Here is a 7,500-nt window from a genome sequence, read left to right as displayed (position 1 = left end):
TATCCAGTTGGGGGTCATCAGCGTACACACACACACACACACACACACACACACACACACACACACACACACACACACACACACACACACACACACACACACACACACACACACACACACACACACACACACACACACACACACACACACACACACACACACACACACACACACACACACACACACACACACACACACACACAGTTCTGAAACACACTCTTGGTGAGGCTAAGCTGAGTAATCACAGCTGCAGTGTGTGAGTGTGGGCGGTTTTGATGGGAACTATTCTGGTCCGGCCTGCGTGAAAACTTGACTTTCTTATGCACCTTTGCCTCGTGTGTGTGTGTGTGTGTGTGTGTGTGTGTGTGTGTGTGTGTGTGTGTGTGTGTGTGTGTGTGTGTGTGTGTGTGTGTGTGTGTGTGTGTGTGTGTGTGTGTGTGTGTCTTTACAGACCTGCAGCAGCTGAGAAGCTCCCCCTCCCTCTGCCTCTTCCTCCTTCAGCTCTGCCCCCTCCCCCTCCTCACCTCTCCGACACTTTCCCTGCACGTGCTCACATTCTCCAGCGTTCTCATCCTCCCTTCATCATCATCTCCTTCCTCTGCTTCCTAACCCTCGCTGCCCTCCTCCAGCTTCCTCTCTCTAACGCTTTCTCACCTCCGGCTCCCTTTCCCCCGTCCGTCCCTGTGTGTGTGATCATGGAGAGCTCTCTTAAACTCCACTCAGGCTCATGAAGCGACGGTACAAATGTTCCTCTCAACAAGAACAAAAGGTTAGAAACAGACTTGGTCTTCCTCTCAATGGAAGAAGTAAACTCTGAATCAACCCTGAGCTGTGTTTAAAGCCGTTGAAAACTCTGTAATTATGGTTTCTGAGTGTGTGAAGAACTCCCAGCACCCGGCGCTTGTTGCATTGTTTGCCATAATCATAACTCGCAAAGAATCCGGAAACATTCTGACGATCCCTTTTCCGCGCGGTGGATTCATCAGTGCCGCTCGGCTTTTCCAGCGCGGCAGGAAACGGCGGTGACAGACGCGTCGCATCCTGTGACGCTGGGGAGACGAGGGAGTTAGGAGCGGGCGGAGCCGCCGGGATGAGGGGCAGCTGTCCGGTTTTTTTTTCCCTCTGTGTAGTCTGGGGGTCTGGAGGATGGGGAAGGGGACAGGAAATGGAACAGGATGGAGCAGAATGGAGCTGACAGCGCCGTCACCCACAGGATGCTGGGAAACCTGCATCTCTGACTAAAGGGTGGATGGTTCAAATTGCGGGACGGAGGGAAGAGGTCAGTCAATAAGTCGAAAAAAGGTGGACCAGATGATTCCTGATGATCTTGACAACAATCCAATGTTAAGGTTTTAATTGTATCCTCTTTATCTAAACAGTTTGTTTGCACTTGAACTCTCTTAAGTCTTGCTTCAAACTGTTACAACACACACATCTGGGATCAGACCAGCAAACATTAAGAGCTTTAAGACCTTAACTCCCTCTTAATAACACAATAATTGGTGGAGTAAATTATGGACTTCTTCGCAACCTCATTTCAATTTGTCTCTGAATGCTTCATCCTCCTCCTCCTCCTCCTCCTCCTCCTACATTTCTTCGCTACTCTGTCGGGAGTGAATGCCAAAAATCTGCTACGTGTGAGAAATCTGCGAGTGGCGACCACAACTGTGCCGCCGCCACCGCCCCAGCGTTCACAAACGCACGCAGGAACACACACTCGCGTCACGTCTCCGTAGGCACCTTCTCACGCAACGAGCAGAGGAGATGAGGATTTCCTTCGTTGTTTTTCCGTCTTTCCTCTCTTCCTTCCTCCCGTTTCCCTCTGACTCCCCACTCACCCCTGCTGGAAAACTACCAGAGTGGGTAACAGAAGGAAAACAAGCAGTTGCACACACACACACACACACATGAGGAGGGCACGGGAAAAAAAGAGAGAAAGACTCGACATGTACGTGAATCTGAACATGAACACACACACACACACACTAAAGCTGGAGAGGGAAGAAGCAGAATTAAAACGTGGGCGAAGGCACAATGACACACACACACACACCCACACCCACACCCACACCCACACACACACACACACTGAAGCAATGGAGATGTTGTTTGATGAAGTTGGGAAACACACACACTCGATCATGACTCGACCCCTTGTGATGGCTGACACACAGACAAACACACACCCACACAAATAAAACATCAGATCGAAAGCTTCTGCACATCTTACACAACGTCTGGGTGGAACTGACAAGCTGCACGGTAAGGGGGTGTGTGTGTGTGCGTGTGTGTCTGGAGAGTATCATTAAAGGCCTTTGAGATGAGAGACACACAACGGAGAGAGAAGCTGCTATCTTCAAACGTCAACACCACCCAGGAGCAGAAGCACGCCGACCACACGGCCTGGATGTGAGCCTGTGTGCTCTCAGAGTGATGTCATGATTGGGTTTCACCTCACGGCGTCTCTAAACGACGCCTCGAGTCCCCCCGCCATGGAAGAGTTCCTCGCCGCCCTCCTTTTCCCCTTTCACTTTCCTCCAGAAGACGCAAACTCTAGCCGTGATTTGTCCCGTTGCTGGAAACTTTGCCTTTGTGCGAGCGGCGCTGCAGGAATGTGGCCTCTTCCTGTTTTCGTGCCATTAGGTGACACGAAAAATCCGACCGGGCCGTGCGAGCCGGGACAAACTGGTGAGCTGGGAGATGAAAGGGAAACGTCAGTTTTGCTGGAGGGCGATACGGGATACGCCACAGAGAAAGGGTCGCAAACAAACACACACACACACACACAGCCCTGAGGGAAAGTGTGTGACGACTGTCGCACAGCAGAAACCAGATTAATCCAGTTAATCCAGCCGAGGTGTGTGTGTAAGCGAGGGTGGAGCACGCCTGATATAGAAAGATGCTATGCAAAAGGAGCGCATGTAAATTTGACCCGATTCCATTTCTACTGTCCCGCTGACCTACAAGGAAGTTCAAACACAAACAGCTCAGCCGCCTCACTGTGTGTGTGTGTGTGTGTGTGTGTGTGTGTGTGTGTGTGTGTGTGTCTGTGTGTGTACGTGTGTGTGCATGCACCGACGTTTGCAGGCATGTGTTTGCATATGGAGTAGGCGCACATCTAAGTTATGATGTTGCTGCTTTTGCAGTTGTTCGGCCTATGCTGTGTGTGTGTGCGTGTGTTCGTGTGTGTGTGTGTGTGTGTGTGGTAGACATGAGCTCATACGATTGGCTTCTGTGTGAGACGGACCGATGGGGAGGAGAGATTAAATAAAGGAGAGAGGGAGAGAAACTTGGATGCTGTGGTCCAACGGTGTTTTGAAACTGAAGCATGAGCTCATCAGTGTAAACAAAGGTGGTGAAGTGAACTGAACAGATCAATTTCTGATCATTCCACGTAGAAATGCTGAGCTCCTTCTTCCCCCACGTGTCCTGTATGTATAACGCCATGATTCAATCCAGCTCTGGGCCGTCACACACCCCTCTGTATTACATAAGCGTGACGCCCCGGAGGAGAGGAACGGGGAGCAACCTTTCATTGCCACGCCGCACATGTGGCACGACTTAAGACAACTACACCCAAAACACTCCGCCCAGGACGACGGAGGAGAGCGGGGGAAAGAAGCTCGCCGCAAACTAATCTGCCGCCGATTAAATGTGGACCCCGTAGTTTGGGGGTCTTTACGCGGCAAAGACGAGATACAAAGGGGATGAGAGGAGGAGGAGAGGAAGAGAGGAGAGGAGGAGTGGAGGACCTCGTATGTGTCACCTCCCTGCTCCTGAAATTGCCTCCCTCCTCCTCCTAACCGCTTCCCTAACCCGCAACCACATGAAAGGCTCACTGGGTTGGGTTCCCATATGGTGTGGAGACAAGAGGGTGTGTGTGTGTGTGTGTGTGTGTGTGTGTGTGTGTGTGTGTGTGTGGAGGAGTGTGTGTGTGGAGGGCTTAGCTAGTTTAGGGGGGCTCCCTCCGACCTCCTGCCCTCAGCCTTCAGAAGACGCATACCCAGCTGTTTTCCTGAAGAGCCGCTCACTCTCTCTCCGTGACACACACACACACACACATGCACACACACATGCACACACACTTCCAGGCCAATTAGGACACCCTGTTATGTTGTTAGTGCCCGTTTACCATAAACTCTCCTCTCTCTCCCTTCATCTTCAGCCCTTCCCCTCCCGACCCGGGCCAGTTTTCCTTCTTCTCCCTCCTCTTCCATCCACTCTTCCACTCCTCCCCTCACACATCATTGAAGACACAAAGATTATTAAATCCTATAAACTTTTCTTCCCCCTCTCCACCTTTCTCCATCTTTCCCTCTTGGCTTCCCTCCCACTTCTCTTTCTAAGGAATCCCTAAGATGTGACCGTTGCAAAATGGTCAAGCGCTTGCTGTGAAGGCTTAAGGCTGGCCAAGAATTTGTGAGTGTGCGTGTGTATGTGTGTGCATGTGTGTGTGTCTCTGTGTGCGCACTGGTCTGCCAGAGAGAATTTGCCTCTTTCCTCTCCGTTGTGTCCGGCTCCGTCTGATTTGTCTTCCTCGGCTGAGAGCAAATCGGTCCGAAACCTTTTGAAAAACCGAGGCGGACAAAGGCAAAGAGGGAGAGGAGGAGGAGGAGGAGGGAGTAATGAAGGGTAGAAGAGGGAGAGAGAGAGAGAGAAAAGAGGAGAATGTGGGGGATACTATAAGGTCAGTATCACAGTACGACTGCATTCAGGCGGTTGAGTCAGAGAACTGAGAGTGAAACAAAAGTCTAGAAGGTGAACTTGACAACAAAGCGTGCCTCTATGGAGTGTATTGCCAAAATACGAGGTAAATTTGTTTGGCCTTCATATCGGACTGATAGGGGACGGAGCTTTGGACCTGTCAGATCCTTTATTTACAGACTTTGTAAGGTTACTTCACTCATTCTTCCTCATGTGTTTGTCTCTTGGTGTTCTGTGGCCAGTGAGGCAAGAGAACAAGCGATTGTTGTGAGGAGCTTTGGAGAAAACCGTTGCACCGGTGAAGGTTTGCTCGCTCAAAAGAACATTGTTGAGTTTCAGTGTAAATTCCTCTTTCTGTTGTCTTTAACCAGCTCTCCATCACGCAGAGGTTTTGATCCACAGCTGTGTGTGGGAGTCCAAACGCTCCACCAGGGGAGGAGGCCCCCTACTTTCCAGACAAGTTTCTGGATGTACTGTTTTATTATTCATACTCATTACTCCCTGTGGTCTGTGTGTGTGTGTGTGTGTGTGTGTGTGTGTGTGTGTGTGTGTGTGTGTGTGTGTGTGTCTCAGACCTACTGTAGATGTTCAGATGCTTACTAGTCGATATGATTCGCGCAAACACACAGGCAAAGGGTACAAGTGCAAGAAAAAGAGCAGGTCTTTCCTTTTGCTTCTCGGAGGCTGAGCAGAGGAGAGAAGGAGAGAGAGACGAGACAGACGAGAAGAGCGCCGCCGCGTTCAGCACAAAGGCCGGTCTCATTTATAAATGATTGATAAAAGAGAAAGATAGATGGATTTCCCTTTTCCCTCCTGACCCAGGGGTGGGGTGGGGGGGTCTGACATTTCCATCCAGACCACTCATCAATGCCTCTGTCTTTCCACAACAAAGACCCACAGTCTCATCTCCAAAACCTCCAGGGTCTCGGGTAGGAGGCCCTGAGGAACTCCGCTCCCGAAGGGCAAGAGCCTTTCCTGGGCCTGTTAACCTGCTTCATCAACAGGAACCTCTAGCCACCGGACCGACAGTCCCCAGGAGGCACGGGGGGGGCTGGGGTTGGTAGGGGGGGTTGGGGTTGAGGCCCCCCTAACGGTTACGGGGTGCAGCTGATGGGGAGTTCCAGCATACCAATGGGGCGCAGGGTTGGGGCTGAGGGCGCTGGGTTGAAGGGAGGGGCCTTAGCTTTTATGTGGAGGCTGGTTAGACTGCTGCAGGCCTCATTGGGGTTCAAACGGATCAAAGGCAGGAGGGAGGGAGTGTGTGTGTGTGTGTGTGTGGATGTGAGAGGGACAGAGAGGGGGGAAAATGGTAAGTGCAGAGAAAATTGACAAATGGTTTATGGTTTGGACCCACTGTGCATGTACATGTGTGTGTGATGCTCAACAGACAAATGTCCCGTTTAAACACAAAACAAAACGCACTATAATCTCTATATACTCCTTTAACGATACACAACACAGGGCAGAGAAGCACAACCACAGCCTGCACCGTAACAAGAACTGGGACCGGAACAATTGAGGCGCTGGAACAACACCCTGAGCTAGTGCGATCCCACACGGATACAGTGGAGAGCGTGTGTGTGTGTACGTGTGTGCGTTGATGCTTTTCCCTGCGAGGGAGGAACCAGATCCCGGCCGCGTCCAACAGAGGTGAAACTGCCCGGCGACTCGGGGCCCAGATGACTGAGCTGACAGGTGCACAATAACGGCCACCTGATACACTCGGATCAGCAGACGACACCCGGCGATGACGGCAACACATCTGCCTCCAATCTGCATCATTTAAAATCGCTTTGGCTCAAACGCCTTTAAAGATACAGGCGGCTACTTTTAGTGACTTTCCTACGCGTTCAAATCGGCAACTAATGTCCCGGAAACTCATGGATGAACGGAAACAAACGGGAATTCTGACAGAACAGGAGGCGGAGGAGGGAATTATAGTTTTGGTGACAAAATGGATGCGGGTTGCTTTGGTGCGAGATGAAGGAAACGAGTGTGTGTGTGCTCTGTTCCAACTTGGGAGGCCGATTTTGGCGCCACATCAGTGGGCAGCTCAGATCTTTTGTTTATAGCACCTGAGGCTTGGGAAGACACCAAATCCAACATGCATGATGCTCAACGTCTGCCTCGCTCGCTCGCTCGCACACACACACACACACACACACACACACACACACACACACACACACACACACACACACACACACACACACACACACACACACACACACACACACACACACACACACACACACACACACACACACACACACACACACACACGGTCCTTCCCTTTTATGACCGCAGACAGACAGAGAAAGGTGAAACACACAGCTGAGTCAATACACTGGGACACGCACTCGCCCCGACTCGCTGACTCAGTCGTGACCAAAAAGGTTTGGCTTTGGAATCCTGAGTCTGCCCGAGTGAGGAAACGCTCCTTCCCACTTTCAGTGAGGAACGCCGACCTCGCTCAGAGGCGGAACAGAGGAAGAATCAGTGTAAACACGTGAACACAGAGCGACATCGTGACCCCAGCTGGGATTAAAGTGACTCACCGCACATTAAGAAGATAAAAGACAACATCAAAGTTAAAGGGAACGTATAATTACTGTAATTACACGCCAACACACCCACTACGAACTAACAGGTAAAATACACACACACACACACACACACACAGTCTAATACAGTGAAACCTCCTCCAGTCTCCACCCTCACTGTGCAGACTGCAACAGGGATTAAAGCAGATTAAACATTCTATAGTTTGACCAAATCATATTTCTCATAATCCAC

At 50.9% G+C, this 7,500-nt stretch overlaps 1 protein-coding gene across 2 annotated transcripts in view; it reads right to left on the bottom strand.

The window, feature by feature from the left end:
- The window catches only part of nhsl1b (NHS-like 1b), an 80,411-nt gene that overhangs the window by 63,771 nt on the left and 9,140 nt on the right, over nucleotides 1-7,500 (bottom strand). The window lies entirely within an intron of this gene.

The sequence above is a fragment of the Genypterus blacodes genome, unplaced genomic scaffold (genome assembly GCF_046128005.1).
Source record: "Genypterus blacodes isolate CSIRO-AG114 ecotype Tasmania unplaced genomic scaffold, CSIRO-AGI_Gbla_v1 ptg000143l_1, whole genome shotgun sequence".
NCBI classification, from domain to species: domain Eukaryota; kingdom Metazoa; phylum Chordata; class Actinopteri; order Ophidiiformes; family Ophidiidae; genus Genypterus; species Genypterus blacodes.
This window is presented reverse-complemented; position numbering and strand designations above follow the sequence as displayed.